Source organism: Narcine bancroftii, chromosome 3 (genome assembly GCF_036971445.1).
Source record: "Narcine bancroftii isolate sNarBan1 chromosome 3, sNarBan1.hap1, whole genome shotgun sequence".
NCBI lineage: Eukaryota > Metazoa > Chordata > Chondrichthyes > Torpediniformes > Narcinidae > Narcine > Narcine bancroftii.
Window position 1 is genome coordinate 178,777,595 of NC_091471.1, and position 27,104 is coordinate 178,804,698.

Here is a 27,104-nt window from a genome sequence, read left to right on the forward strand (position 1 = left end):
TGAGTGCATTTGTGGCACAAGCCACTGCTTGTAACATGAAGAGGAGTAATATTGATTATCTGTAAAACAACATTAGCAGGGGTCTTTTTTTTCTATCTTTACAGGGTTTCCTTTTACTTGTGTTCTTTTCATCTGGAATAGTTAATAACAATTGTGTTAAATATGATAATATAGTAGAACTACGAGTTGGAAGAGATGAGGTATAGATGAGAGATAATATAATGCTTAATGGGTGAAATAGCAAATTTTGTGAGTATTAAAAATTTGATTAAAAGGGAAAAAATGTACATATGAAAAAGATGAAAGTGGATATTGCTGTATTACAGGAAATACATTAACTGAAGTTGAAGAATAGAAATTGAAAAGAGATTGGATAAAACATGTTGCAGCATCTTCATTTAATTTCAAGACTAGAAGGGTAGCAATTTTGATTAATGAAAACCTTCCAGTTAAAATATGAAGCATCATTATGGATCCAGTAGGTAGATATATAATAGTACATTATGTTTTTCTGAATTTTGGACATTTTTGAATATATATATATGTATGTGCCAAATTTAGATGATGAGAAATTTCTATAAGAAACATTTTTGAAATTAGCAAATACCAATGAAAATATATTAATAGGTGGAGACTTTACTTTTTGCCTTGACCCATTGTTGGATAGATCTGGGAGAAACATTATTAAAAGTAAATCTGCCAAAGTTATACAGTCCTTAATGAAAGCTATGAGATTAATAGATGTATGGAGTAGAATTCATCCTAAAGATTTGATTTTGATTTGAAAGGCATGACTCTTACTGCAGAATTGATTTTTGTTTTCTTAATATTGACACAATTGCAGGGAAGAACAAAATGAGTTGAGTATAAAGCAAGAATTTTATCAGACCACTCACTCTTATTTTTAGCAATATCAATAGAAGAGAGAGAGAGAAACTAGCTTATAAATGGAGATTTAATTCTATATTGTTAGAAAGGGAGGATTTTTGTGAGTTTATGAAAAAGCAAATACTGATTTGTTTTGAAGTTCTAATTCAGTAATGAATAAGCTTGTTTTATAGGATGCAATGAAAGCATACCTAAGAGGACAGATAAGTTATACATCTAAATTAAAGATTATATGCAAGAAGCAGAACAACTCGAGAGAGAAAGATTTAGAAAAAAAGTTGACATAAATCAAATGAAAAAATGTTGATAAATAAGAAATTAAAGTATAATACTTTTCAAACTTATAAAATAGAAAGGATATAATAAGAACTAAGCAAAGATATGAATTAGCAGAAAGGGCACATAACCTTCTTGCATGGCAATTAAAAACAGAAAATGTATCTAGAACAATTATAACAACTAAAAGAGAATCAAATTGGATTACTTGGATTACACAAGAAATAAATGAAAATTTTAGAGTTTTATAAAAATTTATATCAACCAGAATCATTAAAAGATGATAATAAAATAAAGAATTTTTGACTCAAATAAATTTATAAAAATTAAATACAGAAGATCAAAGAGTATTGGCCACTCCATTTACTCAAAAGGAAGTTAAAGAAACATTGGGTTCATTAGAAAATAAATCTCGGGGAGAATATGGTTTCCCTCTGAATTTTATAAAGTATTTCAAGATGTATTAATTCCTCCATTTATGGAAATATTAGAACAGGTGGGAGAGTCTACTGAGTTACCAGAATCATTTAAGACAGCAATAATAACAGTGATTCCAAAAAAGGAAAGGATCCTTTTGAAACCATCATCATATAGACCTAATTCATTGTTAAATGTGGGTTATAAAATAATATCTAAAATGTTCAAAAATTTGGCAGGATGGTATGGAGGGATCGACCAGTGAGGCTGTTTGGGTGGAATTGAGGGGTGGAGGAGGCAAGAGGGTGCTAATAGGGGTGTATTACAGACCACCAAATGGGCCAAGGGAATTAGAGGAACAAATTTGTAGGGAGATAACGTATATGCGTGAAAATCATAGGGTAGTGATCATGGGAGATTTTAACTTCCCACACATTGATTGGGATACCCATACGGTTAGAGGGCTGGATGGGCTGGAGTTCGTTAAATGTGTTCAGGATTGTTTTCCAAATCAGTTAGTAGAAGAACCGACTCGGGATGGTGTAATACTGGATGTCCTGTTGGGGAACGAGCTAGGTCAGGTAGCGGACATTAATGTTGGAGAACCAATTGGGTCTAGTGTCAATAATTCTGTTAGTTTTGGGGTAGTTTTAAGGAAGAACAAGGAGAGGCCTAAAGTTGAGGTTCTGGATTGGAAAAGAGCAAATTTCGTAGGAATAAGAAGGGATTTGGGGAGTATTGAGTGGGACAGGATATTTTCAGGTAAGGATGTTAATGAAAAATGGAGGATATTCAAAAAATAAATTTTGAGGGTACAGAGTAGTTATGTCCCAATCTGGATCAAAGGAAAGGCTAGAAGTCATAGGGAGGCTTGGTTTTTGAGGAATATTGAAAATTTGGTTAGGAGAAAAAGGGAGGTGTACAAGAGGTATAAAGAGCAGGGAGCTGAGAAGTTAAAGGAGGACTACAAGGAGTGTAGAAGGAATCTTAAGAAAGAAATTAGAAAGGCCAAAAAAAGGCATGAAGAGGCTTTGGCTGACAGAGTAGAAATAAATCCAAAGGGTTTCTATAAGTACATTAAAAGTAAAAGATTAGTGAGAGATAAAATTGGACCCCTTGTAGATAGCGAGGGTAGGCTGAGTGAGAAGTCTGAAGAAATGGGGGAAATTTTGAATGATTTCTTTGCCTCGGTATTCACTAGGGAAAAAAATGTTGAACCAGTTGAAGTAAAGAAAAATAGTGGGGAGGTCTTGAAACATATAAGGATAACCGTGGAGGTAGTGATGGCTGTGTTAAAAAAGATAAAGGTGGATAAATCTCCCGGACCGGACAAAATATTCCCTAGGACACTCAGGGAGGCTAGTGGACAGTTAGTGGGGCCATTAACAGAGATATTTAGGATGTCACTGGCCACGGGGGTGGTACCAAAGGATTGGAGGGTGGCGCATGTGGTTCTTCTGTTTAAGAAAGGGTCCAAATGCAAACCTGGGAATTATAGGCCTGTAAGTCTGACGTCTGTGGTGGGCAAGTTGATGGAAAGTGTTCTGAGGGATGCTATTTACAAATTTTTGGAGGTACAAGGATTGATAGGGAGTAATCAGCATGGTTTTGTCAGAGGTAGATCATGCTTGACAAACCTGATGGAGTTCTTCGAGGGGGTTACAAAAAAGGTTGATGAAGGGAAAGCTGTGGATGTTGTCTATTTGGACTTTGACAAAGTTCCCCACAGGAGGTTAGGAAAAAAGGTGGAGGCATTAGGTATAAATAAGGAGGTAGTGAAATGGATTCAGCAGTGGTTGGATGGAAGGCGTCAGAGATTAGTGGTAGAAAATTGTTTGTCCAATTGGAGGCCGGTGACTAGTGGAGTTCCTCAGGGTTCGGTCCTGGGTCCACTATTATTTGTTATATATATTAACGATCTGGATGTAGGGGTAGAGAATTGGATAAGCAAGTTTGCGGATGACACAAAGATTGGTGGTGTTGTGGACAGTGAGGTAGATTATCGTAGATTAAAAGGTGATTTAGGAAGGCTGGAGGTGTGGGCTGAGAAATGGCTGATGGAATTTAATACAGATAAATGTGAGGTGCTGCATTTTGGAAAGGCAAATTTAAATAGGTCATATACATTGAATGGTAGACAATTGAGGAGTGCAGAGCAACAAAGGGATTTAGGAGTTATGGTAAATAGTACCCTCAAGGCTGATACTCAGGTAGATGGTGTGGTGAAGAAGGCATTTGGAATGTTGGCCTTCATAAATCGGAGTATTGAATTCAAGAGTAGGGAGGTTATGATGAAATTGTACAAGGCATTGGTGAGGCCAAATTTGGAGTACTGTGTACAGTTTTGGTCACCAAATTATAGGGAAGATATAAACAAAATAGAGAGAGTGCAGAGAAGGTTCACGAGAATGTTGACAGGATTTCAGGGTCTGAGTTACAGGGAAAGGTTGTGCAGACTGGGGCTTTTTTCTCTGGAGCATAGAAGATTGAGAGGGGACTTGATAGAGCTGTTTAAGATTTTAAAAGGGACAGACAGAGTCAATGTGGATAGGCTTTTTCAATTAAGAAAGAGGGAGATTCAAACTAGAGGACATGGTTTAAGATTGAAGGGGGAAAATTATAAGGGGAACATGAGGGGAAATTTCTTTACGCAGAGGGTGGTGGGGATGTGGAATGAGCTTCCGGCAGACGTGGTCGAGGCAGGATGATTGGTTACATTTAAGGAAAGACTGGATCGTTACATGGATAGGAGTGGACTAGAGGGGTATGGACCGGGTGCTGGTCATTGGGACTTGGAGGGTGGGGATTTGCTACGGCATGGACTAGTAAGGCCGAACTGACCTGTTCTGTGCTGTAAGTGGTTATATTGTTATAGAATAGAGAAATATTTCCTCAATTAATAAATATGGATCAAACTGAATTTTAAAAAAAAGAAAATTCATGAATAATGTAACAAAATGAATGAGTATAATATATTTAGCACATTTAAGAGAGGAACATCATGTAGTATTTGCTTTAGATGCTGAAAAAGCATTTGATGGGCTTGAATGGGATTTTAAAAATTTAAAGTCTTGGTACAATTTGGAATTGCACCCACATTTATAAATTGTGTCAGAGCTCTATATAATAAACCTGAAGCAAAAGTGGTAAAAAATGGGAAAATATCAGAATTTTTTTTATTGACTAGATCAAGTAGACAAAGATGTCCATTGTCACCTTCATTATTTATTTTAGCAACAGAGCCTTTGGCAGAATAATTTAGACTTGATAATGATATTAAAGGTTTTAAAGTAGACTGAAAATAACATAAGATTAGTTTATTTGCAGACAATGTTATAATGTATTTGAACCAGAAAGGTCATTAAGTAAATCATATTTAAAATTAAAAGTATACGAGGTAGTATACAGTTACAAAATAAATTATGATAGAAGTGAAATAATGCCAATAGTAATGGCAGATTATGAACAATGTAAAAGGGAAAGTCAGTTTAAATGGCAGATATGCAATTAAATATTTAGGTATTAAAATCTACAACAATTTAAATAATTTACTTAAATTCAATTATGCACCATTGCTTAAGAAAATAGAAGAAGCTTTACAGAAATGGAAAGAACTATGTAAAACAATAATAGGAAGGGTTAATTGTATAAAAGTGAATATATTTACTTAGAATACAGTACTCATTTAAAAAGCTACCTATATTTAAACCATCAAAATATTTTCAAGAACTAAATAAGTATGTAAGGAAAAATGGCAAGATTTGCATTAGAAAAATTAGCATGGAAATTTGAATTAGGAGGACTACAATTGCCAATTTAAAAAAAATTATTCTAGAGCAGCACAATTGAGAATTCTCTACTTTTTTTTTCGAGGGAGAGAAGCCAGCAGAAAAAAAAAATTCCAGACACTCACAGCTCCAATGATCAAAAAGAAGACCTGGAAAAGCAAAGGAAAGAGCAAGAATGACCAACAATGTAGAAAAAGGTACAGAAGCTGCTTTATCTTCTGGTGAATTAAAGCAAATATTAGATTTTTTTTTCGACAATCCATGGAAGTGTTAACTGATGAAGTAAGGAAGAATGGTGATAAGATGGAAAGATTAATGAAACAGGTGAACACTAGATTTGAAATAGTGGATGGAAATTTTTAAGGGAATGAATGCGAGATTCGCAATCTTAAAGATCAAATAAGAAGAAGCAGCTGCTAAGCATAATCAGTTAATGGAGGTTTTGTAAATTTTTGTAGATGGAATAATATCAAGATTGTTGGACTTAAAGAAGGGGACAAGGGTAAAGACTTGAAAAAATTTCTGCAATAGAAGATACTGGAATCTTTGGGTCAGGCTGCATTTCAAGGTGATGTGGAGATAGAACGAACCCATAGAGCACTGAGACCTAAACCTCAGTCTGACCAAAGGTTCCATCCAGGACTTGTCAGAATCCTTTAATATTAAGTAAGAGAAAAGATATTGGAGCTGGCAATGAAACAAGCTAAAGAAAGATAATCACCTTTGATTTATAATGGAAATAAGATTTTTTAAAATCCAGATATAAATTTTGATTTGTTCAAAAAGAGAAAGGAGTTTAATCTGGTTAATGATGTATTGTGGGGAAAAAAGGTTATGCCTTTGTTTTGAGATATCCAGCTGTTTTGAAAGTATTCATCCCAGGAGAGAGGAATATATGAAGCAAACGTGAATGCCGATTTATTGACTGTTAAAGATCAGCAAATTGTTGTAGACACTTGAGTTCATTATATAACTGAGAAGTTTTGCTGTAACTTAAAATATATAGAGTTTTGAGAGAGGTTAAAAGGGGAGGAAGGTTTAACATATTGTACATGTATACTGGATAAGATTAATGGATTAAAGGGTCTATTGATAAGCTTATAGTAAGGGATGGTATGATGTTTTGGGTGAGTTAATGGAGAATGTGATGCTGACCACTCCACTATCATGGGCACTAATGAGACCAGTTTTGCATCCTCTACAGATTGGGGTAATAGAGACACTTTAACATCATGTGTCTTTGGGGTTTTTCCTTGTCTATCTTTTTTCTTTCTTTTTTTTTGGTTCTCAGCCTGTACTGTTTATAGATGTAAAATATATGAGGAGTATTGGGTTGGATGGGGAGATGGAGGGGAATGCTGGATGGATGTAGGTATTAATTTTGATGTCTAATGGCAGGGAAATTGTCATTTATTAGTATTAATATTAATAGAATTCAGAATGCAATAAAGAGTAAAAGGTTATTGAATTATATGAAAAAACTAAAGTAAATGTTGTTTTTGTACAAGAAACTCATTTAACAGAAATAGAACATATGAAACTAAAGAAAGATTGGGTAGGAGGGGTATTCTCTTCATTTAATTCTAAAGCTAGAGGAGTAGCAATATTAATAAATAAAAGTTTACCAATTGAAATACTGGATGTAATGACTGATAAAGTGGGGAAATCAGTGATGATAAATTTAAAAATATATTCTGAATATTGGACCTTGATAAATATATATGCACCGAATGTAGATGATGGAAATTTTATAGAAGTTTTTATGTATTTAGTTAATGCAAAAGGGAAAATAATTATGGTAGGAGACTTTAATTTTACCTTTGATTCCAAGTTGGATAGGTCAGGAGGAATTATGGTTTAAAAATAAAGTGACAAAGAATGTGAAAAATTTTATGAATGAAATTAAACTTGTTGATAGTTGGAGGAAGATGCATTCTGATATTAGAGATAATTCATTTTATTCTTATAGGCATAAGACATATTCCCATATACATATGTTTTTAATCAACTCTCAACTCCAGAGAAGAGTTCATAGTATTGAATATCAAGTGAGGATATTCTTTGACCAATGTCCTTTAGTTATGTCAGTTTTAATGGAGGAGGAGAAAAATATAGGATATAGATGGAGGTTTAATGCAGCATTGCTGAAAAGGAAAGATTTTTGTGACTTTATAAGGCAACAGATAAAATATTTTATGGACCTGAATGAACATTCTGTATTTGTAGTATGGGATTCTTTGAAGGCAAATAATGAGTTATAAGGGTAAAGTTTAAAAACTTCATGTCTGAAGTTAATTCTTTGGAAAAGGAGGTAACAAAGATGGAAAAAGAATTGGAAAAGGATGAACAAAGGAAAATATTGGATTTAAAGAAATTGAAGCTTAATATAATACAAACATATAGAGTGGAGAGGGATATAAGACAAACCCGACAAAAAGATTATGAATTGGGGTATAGAGCTCATAAAGTTTTAGCATGGCATTTGAAGACTGAACAAGTATCGAGAACAATAGTAGCTCTAACAGAAGATTTGGGTCATCTTACTTACAAAACACAAGGTATTAATGATGTAAAAATTTATATAAATCAGAATCTTTGAAGGATGGGGATAAAATAGATGAATATTTGTCCAAAATTACTTTACTACAGTTAAGCATAGAAGAGAAGACAGAATTAACAAATCCATTTATAGTTACAGAATTATATGATATATATTGATGTCTTTACCAAACAATATGGCTCCAGGTTAGGATGGTTTCTCTCCAGAGTTTTATAAAGAATTTAAAGAGTTATTAATTCTGATATTGATTAGATCAAATGGAAGATCTTTGGGACTTAACCTGAGACATTTAAAACTACATTAATAACAGTTATTCCAAAAAAAGGAAGGGCCCTTTGCTTCCATCTTTATATAGACCAATTTCATTATTGAATACTGATTATAATTTTTTTGTCCAAACTAATAGCTAATAGATTAGTCAAATGTTTACCTAAATTGATTAATATGGACCAAACAGGTTTTATTAAAAATTGATCATTGTTAGATTTTTACGTTTAATAGATATGGCTCAGAAAAGAAAAAATACCATCAGTGGCTTTAACTTTAGATACAGGAAAGGAATTTGATAGATTAGAATGGGATTAATCATTTAAAATGTTGAAGGTGTTTGGAATTCTGACAAATTTTATAAATTGGATAGGAGTATTATATAATTCTCCAAAGCCTAAGGTGATTACAAATAGGCAAATATCAAAATCTTTTTTGTTCGAAAGATCACCTAGACAAGGATGTCCATTATCTCCTTTTTTATTTGCATTAGCTATAGAACCTTTAGTTGAGGTGATTAGAAGTGATGATGAGATTGAGGACTTTAAGATACATGATAACGAACTTAAATTGGTCTTTTTGTAGATCTTACAAACCCTGAAAGCTCATTACAAAAAGTAAATGATCGATTGGTGGAGTATGGGTTTGTAACAGGTTACAAAGTAAATATTGATAAAAATGAAGCAATGCCAATAATTGAGACAGACTATGTTCAAGTTAAGAAAAGGACAAAATTTAAATGGCAGATTGGTGCAATTAAATATTTAGAAATTAATGTTGATAAGAATTTTAATAATTTATTTAAACTACATACCTTTATTGAGGAAAATTAAAGAAGATTTATTAAGATGGAAAGGTTTTCCAATTTCTTTAATAGGAAGGATTAATTGTGTGAAGATGAACATCTTTCCTAGAATACAATACCTTTTTTTTTAATCTTTACCAACTTTTGTACCAATAATGTTTTTTCAGGAATTAAATAAAAGTGTAAGAAGAGTTATTTGGAGGGATAAAATGCCTCAGATGGCATTGAAAAAAAAACATGGAAATTTGATCAAGGGAGAGTTCGATTGCCTATTTAAAAAAATTATTAAAAAGCAGCTCAACTTGGATTTTTGTCGTCTTGTTAGCAGACCGATGAAAAGATTGCATGGGTGCAAATTGAAATGAGTAAAATAGGAGAAAGTAATTCTGAACACATTTTATATAAATGGCATGAGGGGTTATTAAAATGAAAATCAGATACACCAATTTTGAAGCATATACTTAAAGTATGGAATGGAGTACATGTAGAAAGAGAAATGAAGAATTATAAGAGTCTATTCAGAAAGAGAAGTCATGTGATGGAGTAGTGGCCGGTCGGGAAAACCAGCCCTCTCCAGGAAAAAAGTTAGAGAAAGACAAAGCATAACAAAAATAAAATATAAGAAATAGAAGATAAAGTTACAGAGAAGAGAAGGAGGATGGCATCCAAGAAGGAGAAAATAAAAACAACTGGAATAAAAGAAGTAGAAGAATTGCCAAAGAAGAAGGCCTTACCTGCACAAAGGAACAGGACGCTGTGGTGGCGAGGAGCGCCTGACCCCAGAGATCAGTGCCTGCCCTGCTGAGTCGCAACTCACCTGCTGGTGGACTTCAAAAATGGTTCTTGAAACCAAACAAAAGTGTATAACCAATGGAAACAAGGGAAAAAAAGAGGACACCGGAGGGAGGGGGGCCAAGCAGAGGAGTGGGCAGTCGCAGCTGAAGGATGCCTGACACCAGGGCACTCAGCTAGAAAACGAGAAAGGCAGCGGAGAAAGGAGTGATGTAGGAGAGAGACGGAGAGACGACTGGCAAGAAGATCAACAGCAGGAGGTACAACAGAGGAGTAGCCCAAGAGGGGAGAACCAGCAACAAGAGGCCCAGCAAGAAGAGGCCTGACAAAGAGATGCAAGCAGATCCACAGGAAAAGCAGAAGAGACACAGACACAAAGAAGAGAAGAAGAAGACACAAACACAGGTACAGACACAGAAGAAGAAGACCAAGAGCTTCACAGAGAAATAGAAGGTAAAACTGATGGTCAAAGAGAAATAGAAGGAAAAACTGATGGACAGAATATAGATAAAGTTTATTTTTGAAGAGCAAATGAGGTCATTAAAAGAATGGTTATCATTAGAATTTAATGCAATTAAAAAGAAAATGAAAAGAACAGAAGATAAAGTACAAAGGTTAGAACTGGTCATGACAGAAATAGGGAAAAGAGTAGAGAATGTGGAAGAGCGGGAAACGGCTATAGAAATGGAAGTAAATGACGAGAAAAATTGGAAGAAAGTGACAAAAAAATTAGAGACAAGAGTTGTTATCTCAGAAAATTGGTATGTTGGAAAATTACAGTAGACGAAACAACATAAAACTAGTGGGCCTGAAGGAGGGTGAAGAAACCACAGACATGAAGGAATTTATAAAAGGATGGATCCCAAAGCTCTGAAACCACAGGCACATCAAAAACCAAGATCCATGTTAGTAAAATTTTTGAGATATACAACAAGAGAAAACATACTGGAACAGGCAATGAATAAAGTTAGAGAAGACAATAAACCATTGGAATACAAGGGTCAAAAAATATTTCTTTATCCAAACATAAGTATTGAATTCTTAGAGGAGGAAGGAGTTTAATACAGTGAAATTGATTTTATGGAAAAAAGGTTACAAATTCATGTTAAGACATCCAGCTGTGCTTAAAGTATTTATACCCAGACAGCAAAACAGACTGTTCTCAGATCCAGAGGAAGCGCTAGAATTCACAGAACGTTTGCAGGACAAAAGAAGATATGAAGAGGTGTAATAAGAATGAAGAACGGCGATAAAGTATATATAAAGATGTAAAAACAATGTATATGTAAAGAACTAAAGAGGGAAAACAGAAGGGAAGGAAGGAAGTAAGGGTGGGAAAAAAAGAGAGAGCGCTTTGTTGTGTTTTTTTTTAAAAAGTGTTTTCAGGGGAGGGCTGGGGGGACAGGGAAGAACCGTGACTGCAAAATCAGTTGATGCTGCGAGCAATATCGCAATCCAAATGAAAAGGGGAGTTGTGGTTGCCCGGCAAGGGATCAGGGGCAACTCAGAGAGGGAGGGAACTTTTGGGGTTAAGGTATTAGTGGGTGTGGGAACCGCGGGGGTACTTTAGGTTTTAAATGTGTTGTGGTACATTAAGTTTAATAAGAGAAAACTAAGAGATGAAAATGGGGAAAAGGGGGATGGAGGTGATGAAGAGGTGGAAAAGAAATATAAGCAAGATATAAGATGGCCATATGACTATAAACATTAACGGAATACATATCCAAATGAAAAGGAAGAGGCTACTAAATTTATTGAAGAAGGAAAAAATAGATATAGCATTTGTGCAGGAAATGCATCTAACTGAAGCGGAACATAACAAATTAAAGAGAGACTGGGTAGAACACGTAGCGGCAGCATCTTATAATTCAAAACCTGGAGGTGTAGCCATACTATTCAACAAAAATGTACTAAGTAAAATAGAGGAGGAAATATTAGATCTGGCAGGGAAGTATGTAATGATAAAATGTCAGATATACTCAGAATTTTGGAATTTGCTCAACACACATATATAGATATAGATATAGATATATATATAGATAGATAGATGTGTATATATATATATCTATATCTATATAGATATAGATATAGATATATATAGGTAGAGAGAGAGAGAGAGAGAGAGAACGTTAATTTGGACCCAATGTTGGATAAAACTGGACAAAAGACAAATAATAAGAAGAAAGTAGCCATATTTATGGTTAAATCAATCCAGGAAATGAAACTTATGGATATATGGAGGAGGTAGCATCCAAGAGAGAAGGAATATTCATATTATTCAAGTCGACACAAAACTTACTCAAGGATTGATATGCTTTTGTTATCAGCCCAAGGGTGAGTTAGGAAAACTGAGTATAAAGCTAGACTACTCTCAGATCATTCACCCCTATTATTAGCAATAGAACTGGAGGACATCCCACCAAAAACATATAGATGGAGGTTAAATGTCATGCTACTTAAAAGGCAGGAATTTAGGGAGTTTATTGAATGCCAAATTAAAACATATTTTGAAATAAACACAGGATCAGTGAAAGATAAATTTATATTATGGGACACAATGAAAGCCTTCATTAGAGGGCAGATAATAAGTTGTGACTAAGATGAAAAAGGATTTCAATGGGAAATAGAGCAGTTGGAAAGGGAGATAGTAAGTACAGAAAAGGAATTAGTAAAAAGGGATTATATAATGAAAAGGAAAGAATTGGCAGACAAAAAAATAAAATAAGAACCATTACAAACATATAAGGTGGAGAAGAACATAATGAAAACAAAGCAAAAGTATTACGAACTGGGAGAAAAAGCTCAAAATATTAGTGTGACAACTTAAAACAGAACAAGCTAAAAGAACAGTATTGGCATCAAGGAAAAAGGACAAACAAATTACATATAACCCAATAGAGATTAATGAGAACTTTAAGGAATTTTATGAATCATTATACCAAACTGAGAATGAGGGAAAAGATGACAAAATCAAAAAATGTTTAGCTAAAATTGAACTGCTGAAATTGCAAGAGGAACAAAACAAACTAATAAAATCATTTGAAATAGAGGAAGTACAAGATATATTTAAAAAAATGCTGAACAATAAAACACCAGGAGAGGATGGATTTCCAATAGAATTTTATAAAACATTTAAAGAGTTATTAATTCCTCCTCTCCTGGAAGTAATGAACCAGGTAGAAGAAACACAAAACTTGCCAGATTCATGTAAGACTGTAATAATTACAGTAATAGCAAAGACGGGGAAGGATCCACTAACACCAGCATCATATAGACCAATATCTCTACTTCACTCAGATTATAAGATAATAGTGAAATTATTAGCAAACAGATTGGCCGATTGTGTACCAAAAATAGTAAAACAAGATCAAACTGGATTTATTAAGAAAAGACAAACAGCGGACAATGTCTGTAATATTATTAATCTAATTCATGCAGTTCAAGGAAATAAGAAACCAACAGTGGCTGTTGTTTTAGACGCAGAAAACGCTTTTGACAGAGTAGAGTGAAACTACTTATTTAAAGTATTACAGAAGTTCAGTCTACCAGAAAAATATATAAATTGGATTAAAGCATTGTATAATGGACAGTTGGAGAAGGTAGCAGTAAATGGATATGTATCAAATTAATTTAAATTAAGTAGGTCAACTAGACAGGGATGTCCACTATCCCCCTCATTGTTCACCTTAGCAATAGAACCTTTGGCAGAGCTGATAAGAATAGAAAATAAAATAAAGGAGTATAAAATTAGCTTATTTGCAAATGACATTATTAGTATACTTAAGAGAACCAGAGATATCAATAAAATAATTACATAAGAAATTGAAGGAATATGGAGAAATATCGGGGTACAATATCAAAGCAAATATGTAAAGTGATGCCAATGAGTAACGCAGATTACACAGAATTTTAAAAAGAATCACCATTTAAATGGCAAGCACAAGCAATCCGATACCTAGGGATCAGGTTAGATAATAATTTAAGCCACTTGTACAAACTAAATTATCAGCCACTAATAAAGAAATTGCAGGAAGACTTAGAACATTGGAAAGAACTGTCATTAATGTTGATAGGGAGGGTGAACTGCATTAAAATGAACATGTTCCCAAGGATACAATACTTATTTCAACGTTACCAATTCCCTTAACAGAAAAAATTTTCAATGAACTAAAGAGAACAATAAGGAATTTCTTGTGGAAAGGGAAGGAACCAAGGATAGCATTAGATAAATTAACAGAGACGTGTAATCAAGGTTTGCAGTTACCAAATTTTAGAAATTATTATAGAGCTTCCCAATTAAGGTATTTATCAGATTTTTACCAGACAAGGGAAAAACCAGACTGGACTAAGATAGAACTAGATAAAAATAGGCAAAAAGGTACTGAAACATAATACTTTATAAATGGGATGAAAAACTGGTGCAATATAAAAACTCACCAGTATTGATTGCATCATTTACTTAATATATGGAAGAAGATGCACTTAGAAAGAAAAAATACAAATGACCAAATACCAAAATTATTGACGCAAAATCCGATAATTCCTTTTACAATAGATAACCTTTCCTTTAGAGAATGGGAGAGAAAAGAAATCAAAAGAATAGAAAATTGTATTTTGGGAAATAATTTATTAACATTTGAACAGTTGAAGTACAAATACGGAATAACTCATGGTACAATGTTTGCATATCATCAATTGAAAACTTGTTTAAAGGATAAATTGGGAAACAACTTGAGATTACCTGAAGGAAGCAGCTTTGAATATGTGATTACAGACACAATGATAATTAAAAGATTTATAACAAACATGTACATTAAGCTGCAAGATGAGAAGAATGATAAAATAAACCATAACCTAAGCTGAAGTGGGAAAAGGATTTAAACATAAAGATAAAAAATGAAATATGGGAAAAGTTATGTTCTGGAACTATGAAGAATACAATAAACACAAAGTTATGTATGATACAGTATTATTGGTTACACAGGGTATATATTACTCCTCAAAAATTAAAAAAAAATGGGTCTCAACATTATCAGATAGATGTTTTCACTTTGGGAAGGAAATGGTAACAACATTACATGCAACTTGGACATGTGCGAAGGTGAATACATTTTGGAAAGAACTAAATCAGATACTAAATAAAATTACCAAAAAGCATACCAAAAAAACCAGAGACATTTCTTTTAAATAACATAAGAAGTAAAGAATTAGACCTCAATTTGGATAAAGCACAAAAAAATTCATTATGATAGCCTTAGCAGTAGTAAAAAAAATGTATAATGTCAACGTGGAAAATCGAAGAGAGCATGAGTATACAGCAATGATACATGGAAATGAATAAATGTATTCCATTGGAAAAAAAAATAACATGTAATTTAAAAAATAAAGTCACAATGTTTGAACAAATTTGGGAACCATACATGGAACATATCAGAGAGAGCACGCTTAGGACCTCTATCCCCTAAAATGAAAATGATAAGAAGACAAAATTACTAGATTCAGTGTGTAATAAATAATGATGCATTTTTCTTGCTAATTTTCTTTTGTGTGAAGATATTGTTTTATGGTTTTATTGTATTGTACATGTTGAATACCAATGGGTTTTGGGGGGCTGGGTAGAGGGGAGGGAGGGAAAGGGGGGGGAAAAAGGGAGAAAAGGTCACTGTATACATTTAATGAGAAACGTTTGTACATATTTTGGTTGACATGATTCACAGTGTGGAAATAAAAGAGGCTATTCAGAAAAAGAATTTATTCAAATCAAAGTCCAGATGGGAAAAAGATTTAAATATACAGATTCAATAAGAAATCTTGTCAAAAGTATGCTATGAAAGTGTAACTAATACAATTAATGTTAGATATCAAATGATACAATTTAATTTTTTACGCAAGTTATACTCTGTACAAATTGCGTGCACTTCATTTGAATTGTTCTGATCAATATTTTAGATGTAATAAAGAAGTAGGATCTTTCCTGCATGCAATCTGGCAATGTGAAAAGATAGATAGGTTTTGGAAGGATATAAGTATTTTATTGGGATGCATTTTGGAGATGCAAATTTTGAAGGATCCCAGAGAATTTTTATTGGGAGATGTTTCCCAATTGAAGTAGGATATTTATCAGAAGTTTTTAAGTTTAGCAATAGCAAAGAAATCGATAGCTGTAACATGGAAATATGATATTGTGGGGTTGAATAGATGGTGAATGGAGTTATTAAATTGTATAGCATTAGAGAGAATGATGTATAATTTACAAAATCAACCAGAAAAATTTGCAGATTTGGAAACGCTACATGGATTTTAATACTACGATTTTACCTGCAGCGTCCACCACGCCCCCATCCAACCCGTCCTAATTAGTTATGGTTTAAGGTTGTTATGTAAACTGCAATTAATTAATTCTCACTGTAAAGATGGCAGTTTTGTACATCAGAATAGAAAGGTTATTTTGTTACACTTCCCTTTCCAAGTTTATCATGTTTTTGTGGCATGAATAAATGCTCTCAGAACTGGAGGGAGAACACATGCTTTTGAGCTTATAATAAAGGGTAGGGACTTACAATGGTCTTCAGTGGGGCTCAGGGTTTTGATGGGAAACCTGGTTTATAGATGGGGAGGAGCCAGCCATCAGCACAACCCATCACAGTGAATCTCAGTTCACTGCATTCACCCCTTCCTGCAAAATTAGGGTCTGTTGATAAAGACAGAACACAGATTCAGCAAAAAAAAATCAAGATATATACAATTATTTACAGATTTAAATGATCGGTGGGGGGGGTGGTCTGGAAATCATGGAGAAGCACCTCAGCTCCTTGGGTCTCCTGGTCCCCTTGTAGGGGAGGTACAGTTGGAGGTAGGGTCTCTGGTTCTGTGACGGATGGAGATAACTCTTTCTCCTGAACTGAATCTCCTGAGGCCCTGATTTGGAGGTGGTGAGAAAGAGTTCCAGAACTCGTGGGTCACATGAGACAATGGGTTCTCAGTTCCGGTGGGTGCCAGGTCCCTGATAGAGATGGTGTCTACCCTGCCATCTAGGTACTCCACATAGGTGTACATAGGGTTGGCATTGGATTAGTCTCACCCTCTCCACTTGGCCTTCAGTTTTGCTTCTCCTCACGTGCTTTCTTAGAAGGACCAGTCCTGGTATGGTGATCCAGGTTGGGAATGTAGTTCCCATTGCCAAGTTTCTTTCAAAATTGAATAAAAGCTCATGAGGAGTCACATTGTTCGCTGTACAGAGTAGCAACCAAATGGAGTGGAAAGCCATTGGTAGGACATCCTGCCAACATGAGTCTGGGAGGCCTCTTGACTTAAGGGCCAATTTGACAGGTTTCCAGACTGTGGCATTTTATTTTTCAACCTGCCCGTTCCCCTGGGGGTTGTGGCTAGTAGTCCTGCTGGATGCAATGCCCCTTGCCAGCAGGTACTGACATAGCTCCTTGCTCATAAATGATGAGCTCCAGTCACTATGGATATAGCCGGGTTATCAGAACAAGGTGAAAATAGAATCTAGGGCCTTGATAACCCAGGAGGTGGAGGTGTCTGGAAAGGAAAGTGGGAGTACTCATCAATGTTGGAGAGAAAAAATGTATTCCCATTTGTGGAGGGGAGAGGTCCCTTAAAATCGACACTGAACTGTTCAAAGGGCCTGGATGACATTATCAGGTGCGCCTTAACGGGGCGGTAGAAGTGTGGCTTGGTAGACCTGGCAGGACCTGGTAATTTCCCTGATATCTTCCATTTAGTAGGGCAGATTACGCGCCTTGTCAAAGTGAGCCATGCAGGTAACCCCTGGATGGCAGAGCTCATTATGTAGAGACCACAGTTGGCCGGTGTGTGCAGAGGCACAGCTTCCTCTGGATAAGGCATCTGGAGGCTCATCAAGGGTACCTGGCTGATGGGCAATGTCATAATTGCCGGTGGAGAGTTTGATCCTCCACCTAGCAATTTTGTCATTTTTAATTTTTCCCCTCTTGACATTATTCATCATCTGTGGCCATACCTTGGAAGACCATGACACCAACTTCCAGATGGCAAAAGCCCTGAATCTCACTTATAACTCCACCCAATGTGTGTTCAGGACTAAACGACTGGCTAGCCTGGGCTACATGGTGGAGAATGGTATTATTGGCCCCAACCCTGATAGGATGCACCCCCTGTTAGAGCTCCCTATTCCAAGGACTATGAAAGCCCTGAGGAGATGCCTGGAGTTTTTTTTCATATTATGCCCAGTGGGTACCTCAATACACCGATAAGGTTTTCCCCCTTTTAAAATCCACTATTTTCCCCCTCTCAGCTGAAGCCCAAACAGCTTTTACCTATATCTGAAGCTACATTGTGAAAGCTACCATGCATGCGGTGGATGAGAATGTACCTTTCCAAGTGGAAAGTGATGCTTTGGTCATAGCCCTAGCCGCTTCCCTTAACCAGGTGGGCAGGCTGGTTGCAGTTTTCTCCCAGATCCTGCAAGTCCACGAGCTCCGGAAAGAGGCTCAAGTCATTGTAGAGGCCATCAGGCACTGGAGACACTATCTGGCTGGTAGGAAATTTACACTCCTCACTGACCAGCGCTTTGTCACATTTATGTTATTGAACATGGGAGGTGGCTGCCGTTAAGGCAGGGGTAGCGGGGGCTGCTGGTCCTGGGAAGGGTTCGCTGGGGAGAAAATTGTCAGTGTCGAACTGTGCCTGTTCAAGGGACTTGGCCGGTTCAACGTGGCTGGACAAGTCTTTCTTACCTGACTCAAGTAGTTTCTGCCTCACATATCTTGAATGGTCCCCCATGACTAGGGTGTCCTGGATCTGCTCTTCCTCTCAAACACGGTCGGTATCTGTTTCATACCAGCACTTCTTGGCAAGAGTCCACAGGTCAAGCAGATAGTCGTTGATGGTATCTCCAGGCAGTTGTGATGTTGAGCGAGTTCATGCCTCGCCATGACCTCGTTGTGTGACTTCAGTTACCGAGCCTTCAAAACCTCACTGACAGCATCATAGGTTACACAGTCCCGAATGATTGCATACCCTTTAGTTCCTAACCTTGAAACAAGGGCCGACCTCTTGAGTTTGTCAGTGTTGAACACGTTGTAGAGCTCGTCGAAAGAACCAAAGACTTGTTGATCCAAACCAAGGCTTTTATTAGCAAAAGACATGAGCTCTTCACAGGTGGCCGACCAGTCAGGAATGATCCGACCTGGCTAGGGACACAACCTTTTTAAGGCCCAGACAGTAGGCGTGGCTAAACTCTCAGCCAATTGCTGTAAGCACAGTCATTACATACTCTAGATACTGTAACTATATACATTGGTGATAGGTCTGTACTATCACATTCACCCCTTCTTGGAGAACTGACCCTGGGGTGGAAGGGCTGAAGAGGGAGAAGGGAAGGAAGATAAAAAACAAGGGAGAGAATGAAAGGATGAGGTAGGTTAAGGACTGTAGCGGTCAGGGGGTCTGACCATCCAGCATGACCGCCGTGGTGCCGGGATTGGGGTCACTGGAGTGGTGTTGCCAGCGGGCTCATCGGGTGCAACCGCTCCTTCGCTCAATTCCCCAGCCGTTTTGTCGGCAGGGTGGCCCAGGTCGTTGGGGTGCTGTTGGTCCTTCTGTTCCAGCACGGGGCCTGGGGAATAAAGAGTTGGAGAAGATTGGGTTGGGGGGGGGGTTGCTGGGCCTACCGTGTCCTGAGCTAGGTCCCGCACCGAAACAGTGTCCTCCCGCCTGTCTGGGAACTCAACGTAGGTGTAATGCGGGTTCGCGTGGAGTAGAGTCACTCAGTCGACCAAGGGGTCATTCTTTGAGTGCGTCGCAAAAGGATGGGGCCAGGGACGGTGAGCCATGCCGGTAGAGTGGTTCCTGATTCGGATTTCCTCGTGGGGGGTGGCATTTGTTGCGGTACATAGGAGGGAGCGGATGGAGTGTAAGGTATGAGTGAGAACCTCCTGCGACGAGAGGTGGGGAGACCTTTAGACCTGAGAGCCAGTGTAACCGCTCTCCAGATGGTGGCATTTTCCCTCTCGACCTGGCCGTTACCGCGTGGGTTATAGCTCATGGTCCTGCTTGAAGCGATTCCACACTCCAGAAGGTACTGTTGCAGCTCTGCGCTCAGGAATGAGGACCCCCTATAACTGTGGATGGAATTGGGGTACCCGAAAATGGCGAAAATACTGTGAAGGGGCTGTATCACTGATAGATAAAAGAAGGAAGGGAGTTGCACACAAGGATTCAAATACAGAGGACAATCCAGAACAAGCCTTTGATATTTAATCTAAAGGTGAAGCTGGATATTGGATCACAAAGCAATGTCCTTCCACTCAGACTACTGCCAGATGTTCCCAGAGAATATAATAAAGGGTTATCCAAAAGACAGTGCTTTGGAAACAGAAAATGTTATATTAATGGCCTATGGTGGACCCATGATCAAGCAGCTAGCGAGACCCAAGATCAATGGGTGCAATACATGATAGATGCAGATGGACCAGCAATTCTAGGTCTGGATAGCTGCCAGGAGTTGCAGTTGATCTCTGTCAGTTATGAGATGCAGATGAAGAAGATATCCAAAAGCATCAACAGAAACAAAAAGAGGAAATTATTTCCACAGAAGTACCTGCCAGGCCATGTCACACAGTGGGAGCAGATGTGTTCACTGAGAATCAAGAGTGGTATTAATAGTAGCCTGTTACCCCTACTCTAAGTTTCCATTCATCAAAAGGGTGAAAGACCCGAGAGAGTCAAATATCACCTCAGAAATGAAAGCGCTCCTTGCTGAACAAGGAATACCCGAGCAAGTAATATGTGACAATGGAATACAGTTCAATTTCACAAGAATTCAGAAAGCTGGCTACAGCCTATGGGTTTGTTATCACTACATCATCCCCATATTACCCCAAAGGTCATGGGTTAATTGAAAGGCAAGTGCAAACTGTGAAACGCACACTAGTTAAGTGTCGCGAAACAAGAGAAGGCCCATACCTAGTTCTTCTATCATTATGAGCAACACCTTTAAGGGCTGACATGAAGTCCCTGGCAGAACTTCTCAATGCCAGGAGATATAAAACTACTCTGCCAAGCAAAATACACCTTCCAGAAGGCCAGGAGGAAACCAGAAGAGACTGGCTGACACATGAGAAGAAAGATGCCAGCATTATAACAAACATTGCCCGAACTCTTCAGAGGGCAGCATGTGCATATTCAAGAGCCGATGTTGAAAACATAAACCCCAGCAAAGGTGATCAGAGAAGATGAGTCACCAAGATCTTACATTGTTGAGACAGACTCTGGCAATCAGCTGAGGAGAAACTGAATTCAAATCCAGCCAACACAAGATGTGATGAAGCAGAAAGCTTTAATACCAGCAAAGTCTGCGACACCAGTAGCAAGTGAGGTATCAAGAGACCACAACCACTAATACCAAAACATCAACACAGTAGTTGTCAGGTGAAGCACAACAAGCTAAATCACCTACACTTGTACCAGCAGCACAGAGCCCAACGGTCGCAGCAAAGTCCACCAGATAGTGAAGCAACATACTGCCATAAGTTCTTATCAATATAAGAACTATTTAAAAATAGTTGTGTAAATAAAGTAGTGTACAAGTACAGTTACTTAGTTGCACTGGAAAGAAAGTGATAAAGAACACTATTTTTTTCTTTATCTTGAGAAGGAGGGATGTTATATAGTCAGGATAATGTGAGCTATTTTGTAACCATGTAAGAATACACCCCTACTACTTTAGTAACTGTAGTGCACCACTGTGGGGTGTATGTATATGAGTGTGTGAACAGTTTCCTGAGATGGTTAGTAAAGTCTCTTCTTATCTGAATCTTGCATCTCTAAGTTATTTAAGGAGCCTCCTAAGTGACACAGAGACATAACAATGTATAAGGAAGGAGGGGAAACAAGCAGTAATGGCAAGGAACATATAGAGATTAAAGAGGAGGAGGTCTTGGTGCCTTACAGCGAATAAAGGTAGATAAATCCTCCGGGCCTGACATGGTATTCCTTCGCACCTTGAGTGAGACTAGTCTAGAAACTGCAGGGGCCATGGCAGAAATATTTAAAATGTCCTTAGCCACAGATGAGGTACTGTAGGATTGGAGGGTAGATCATGTTTGTTCTGTTGTTTAAAAAGGGCTCTACAAGTAAATCAGGAAATTACAGGCCGGTGAGCCTGAGGTCAGTAGTAGGTAAATTATTGGAGGATGTTCTGAGAGATCGGATATACAAGTATACAAAGGCTGATTAAAGATAGTCAGCATCGATTTGTGTGTGGTAGGTTGTATTTAACGAATCTTAGTTTTTTGAGAAAGTTACCAAGAAAGTAGATGAAGGAAAGGCTGTGAATGTTATCTACATGGATTTTAGTAAGGCCTTCAACAAGATCCCACATGGGAGGTTAGTTCAAAAGGTTCAGACACTAACACTAGGTATGCATGGAGAGGTTGTAAACTGGATTTGAAATTGACTGAATGGGAGAAGACAGAGAATGGTAGTGGATGATTGCTTCTCAGACTGGAGGCCTCCGGGATCGGTGCTGGGACCATTATTGTTAGCTGTTTTTATCAATGATCTGGATGATAATGTAGGAAATTGGATCAGCAAGTTAACTGATGCACTAAGATTGAAGGCATTGTAGATAGCTATGAATGCTTTCAAAGCTTGCAGAGGGATCTGGACCAACTGGAAAAATGGTCAATAAATGTCAGATGGAATTTAATGCAGACAAGTGTGAGGTGTTGCATTTTGGAAGGACAAACCAAGGTAGGGCATACATATTAAATGGTAGGGCACTGCGGAGTGTGGAGGAACAAAGGGATCTGGAAATACAGAAACATAATTCCCTGAAAGTGGCATCACAGTTAGACAGCATTGTAAAGAAAGCTTTTGGCATCTTAGCCTTCATAAATCAAAAGTACTGAGTATAGGACTTGGGATGTTATGGGCAAGATAAATGGACTGTTTCATTGCATAAATATGGAATAAATATTCCTTTCAAGTTAGACACAGGTAAAAGTCAATTTGATCTGTGAGTGTGACATAAAGATAAAGCCATACATCCATGCAAATCTTGTACTGCTCAAAGCCTGCAATGGACAGAGCATCAACACAAAAGGTACATGTAACTCAAGGTGAAAGTTAAAGATAAAGTGCACCACCTCAGGTTCACAATAGTCCCAGCTGGGCATTATTCACTGCTTGGTGACAAAGCACGTGAAAACTTAAACCTAGTCAAGAGGGTGTATCAGATTAAAAATGACCATGCACAGAATAGCGTAGAGGAAATACTACATTAATTTCCTGACATCTTCAAAGGGCTTGGAGTTCTACCATTCACCTATAAGATACAGTTAAAAGAGGATGCATAGCCAGTAGTGTTTGCCCCAAGGCAGTTTCCAGCACCATTAAGATAAACTCAAGAAGGAACATGACCAAATGATGGCACTAGGGGTCATAAAGAAAGTGGAGGAGCCCACAGATTGGGTGAATTTAATGGTGTCAAAAAGAACGGTGACCTACGCATGTGCATGGACCCAAAAGACTTGAATACCAATATAAAGAGGGAACATTATCAGATTCCAATCAGGGATGAAATTACAAGAGAGATGGCCGGTGCAAAGTTTTTCACCAAATTGGATGCATCCCAGGGCTTCTGGCAAATAAAACTACATAAAGATACATTTAATACACCGTTTGGCCGATACTCCTGTCTGAGGATGCCTTTTGGAATTTCCTCAGCTCTGGAAGTGTTCCACAGGACAATGGAGCACATTATAGAAGGCATAAATGCGGTATGTGTGTACATGGATGACATGATTTTATGGGGATCCACACAAAAACAACACAATGAGAGGCTCATCAAAGTACTACAATGAATCCACGAAGTATGGATTAAAGTTAAACAGAGAAAAAATGCTAGTTTGATGTAAAGGAAATCACCTTTCTGGGAGATAAATTGTCAGAGGCAGGTGTAGGGCCAGGCAAGGGCAAGGTGAAAGCCATTTTAGAGATGCTCAGACCCACTGACAAAAAAGGCATGTTGAGAGTGCTGGGAATGATCAATTTCATTGGTAAATTCACACCAAACCTGTCTTCCAAAACAATGTACCTAAGGAAGCTGTTACAGGACAAATGTAAATTCAAGTGGACAGACAACCACGAGAAAGAACTGGGACAATTGAAGACCATTTTAACTACAGAACCAGTACTTTTGACATTCTTTGACACATCCAGAAAGATGGAAATATCCACAGACGCTTCAAAAGATGGAGGAGGTGCTGTACTACTTCAGGCTGTGGGAGGATTGGAGGCCAGTTGCATACGCATCAAGGACAATGACAACATCTGATTATTGATATGGGCAGATCAAGAAGAGTGTCTAGGTCTGGTCTATGGACTCGAGAAATTCCAGAGTTATGTGTATGGTCTACCAACATTCATGGCAGAGGCAGTCTACAAGCCATTAATAGCCATAATTAAGATAAACCTCAGTGTGATGTTGCCGCAAATCCAAAGACCGATGATGATGCTACACTGTTATGATTTTGAATTGGTCTACACACCAGGGAAACTTGTTGTATTAGCTGATGTGTTATCTAGGGCAATGATGCAGAGTGAAGCGTACAATGAGAGTTTCACAAAGATAGATGTGAATCTCCATGTGAACCTGATTACTGAATCTCTTCCTGTATCTGACATAAAATCCAAGTAGATCACAGCTGAAACAGAAAAGGACACAGTTCCACAGAAGGTCATCAAGAATCTGAATGAAGGACAGCCTAGAGGTGAATGTCAGCCATACTACAACATCAGAGCTGAGCTGAGCAGGGAAGTAATGTTGAGACTCTTTGGGGCACTGGTGAGACCTCATTTGGAGTACTGTGTACAGTTTTGGATGCCTTATTTAAGAAAAGATGTGCTGGCATTGGAGAGGATTCAGAGATTTATTCAAATGATACCGGGAATGAAAGGGTTAGCATATGAGGAATGCCTGTCAGCTCTTGGACTGTACTCATTGGGAGTTCAGAAGGGACATTTGAGATACTTCGAATGCTGAAAGGCCTGGACAGAATATATGTGTCAATGTTGTTTCCCATGGTAGGGAATATTAAAAAAAAGTGTATCAATTTAAAACAGATGCAGGAACATTTCTTTAGTAAGACGGTTGTGAATCTGTGGAACTTGTTGCCACAGGCGACTGTGGAAACGAGGTTGTTGGGTTTATTTAAGGCAGCGATTGTTAGGTATATGATCATCAAGGATTATGGGGAGAATGCCAAGGAATGGGGCTGAGTGAGAGGATGGATCAGCTCATGGTATAATGGTGGAGCAGATTCAATAGGCCGATTGGCCTACTTCTGCTCCTGTATCTTGTTATCTTGAGCACCTTCGTGTGTGGCTGCAACACATCGTGCATAGAACCAAAGGAGGGACTAAATGCTCTTATATGTTGAGGATCTACCAGTGACAGGTGGTGTGATGGATGGGCCTGACTCCATTGCAACACAATAACCCAGTCAATTGGACATTGCCACAGTTTTCAGGAACGGTGAAAGATGGCCCAATACTGTATTCAAAAGGATGGCTTGACAAGTTAGGACTGCATCTTTGCTCGGGGCAAGGCACAGGTAATAACCAAGTTGATGGGAATATGTGTATCATCGATGGCACCAGCACATTGGATAGCCCCGTCCACAAATCAGTTGGCAGTTTGACAAAACATTTAGATAGAGTCCTCTTTAATCCTCCAGTAACCTCGTATACCAACACACACACAGTGGCAACAATGTCACCAAAAATACAACTTATGGATCAATATTCACATGGGAGTAGCATACCACCATGCAGCAATGGCGAGTCTAAGCCAAGGTTCTAGACTCTGTCGCCAGTTTGTTGTCTTGTGCCTTAGGTGTGGGTCAATGAGTTCCAATACAAAGTCAAGTGTCCAGAGATATACAAAAGTGACTCGTCACTCATCTTCATCAAAGTTGTTGAGGACATTAGACCAGAACACAAGCCCAGGTGGTCTCTCTCTCTCCTCCACATCGTTCTATCCAAGAGCAGCACGAATTGACTCAGAAGAACCAAACACCTCCATCTTTGGCATCTAAGGTCTGCACATCTTTCTGTCTCAAACTCTTCCCTGCTTCTCTTCACATTCTCCAACATTTTTCTGATCGCATGAACACATCATTCACAGGAATGCAACATTGCAAGCTTCAAAAAGTTGAATACGATGCGCAGAAGATTTGCTGGCGTTTGAAAAGTACAAAATATTTACACGGCATGCATAAGCACCTGCTGTTCAAACACCATTGTGTACAGAGCAATGTCACTCCCCGGTACTTATGTTTTACATCACACATCACAGTAGATGCTGTGCTACATGTCCCGCCTCTTGCTCTGAGAAGCTGGCTTGCTGTGTAAAAGGACTCACCGACCCAGCATTTCTTGTATTCTGTGTGAACAAGCAAGCCGACTTCCAGAGACAGGGCGTGTATACAGCAATAATGTGGTGTTTTTAGTGTAAAGAGTAAGACTCACAAATGTTTCAAACCAGTATGAGGATACTTGCATTCATATCACACTGAAAAATGTACATTTAAACAAGTTTGCAAAATAAAACAAAAGACTATTTTCTTCCAGACCTGCCCAGGGTGATTTAATGAGTTCAATGTCAGGGGAAAAATTACTGTGCATAGAGATCTGCGGGATCAGGTCCATCACTCCTTAAAAGTGGCCATGCCAATACACATAGTAAAACAGAGAAAAATATCAACCAGATGATTTTGTTGCGCTTAATTGTTTTCGATAAAATTTAGCAACACTGATGCACATCTGAACAGGAAAGCAGTCGATATATATATAAAACTCCAGCAAGCTGAGTACTTTGGTAACATCAGACTAACAGATTTTCCATTGAAGTCTGCAGATGCTGGAAGCTGGAGCAACAAACAATTCTCCGGAGGAACTCAACGGTCTAATAGACAACCAAACGAACTAAAACTAATCCAGGCCCACATGGGAGGTTAGTCGGGAAGGTTCAATCATTAGGCATTCATGGTGAAGTAGTGAACTGGATTCGACAATGACTGGATGGGAGAAGTGATGGATGATGGCTTCTCAGACTGGAACCCTGTGACTAGTGGCATGCTGGGACCATTTTTGCTTGTCATCTATAACAACAATCTGGATGATAATGTAGTAATTTGGATCAGCAACTTTGGAGATTACCCCAAGTTTAATAAAAACTATTATTTTGAATTTTCCTTTGCTGCTCCTGTCTTTTTGCTAACTTATTGCTGTCTTTAGTCCCAAA

The 27,104-nt window shown here is 37.9% G+C and overlaps 1 long non-coding RNA gene across 1 annotated transcript; it reads left to right on the top strand.

The window, feature by feature from the left end:
- Positions 1 to 27,049, top strand: LOC138757899 (uncharacterized). Its single transcript, XR_011353957.1, has 3 exons — positions 1 to 482; positions 5,455 to 5,566; positions 26,711 to 27,049. It is a non-coding gene; the product is annotated as an uncharacterized lncRNA (long non-coding RNA).
- Positions 27,050 to 27,104: the final 55 nt, after the last annotated feature.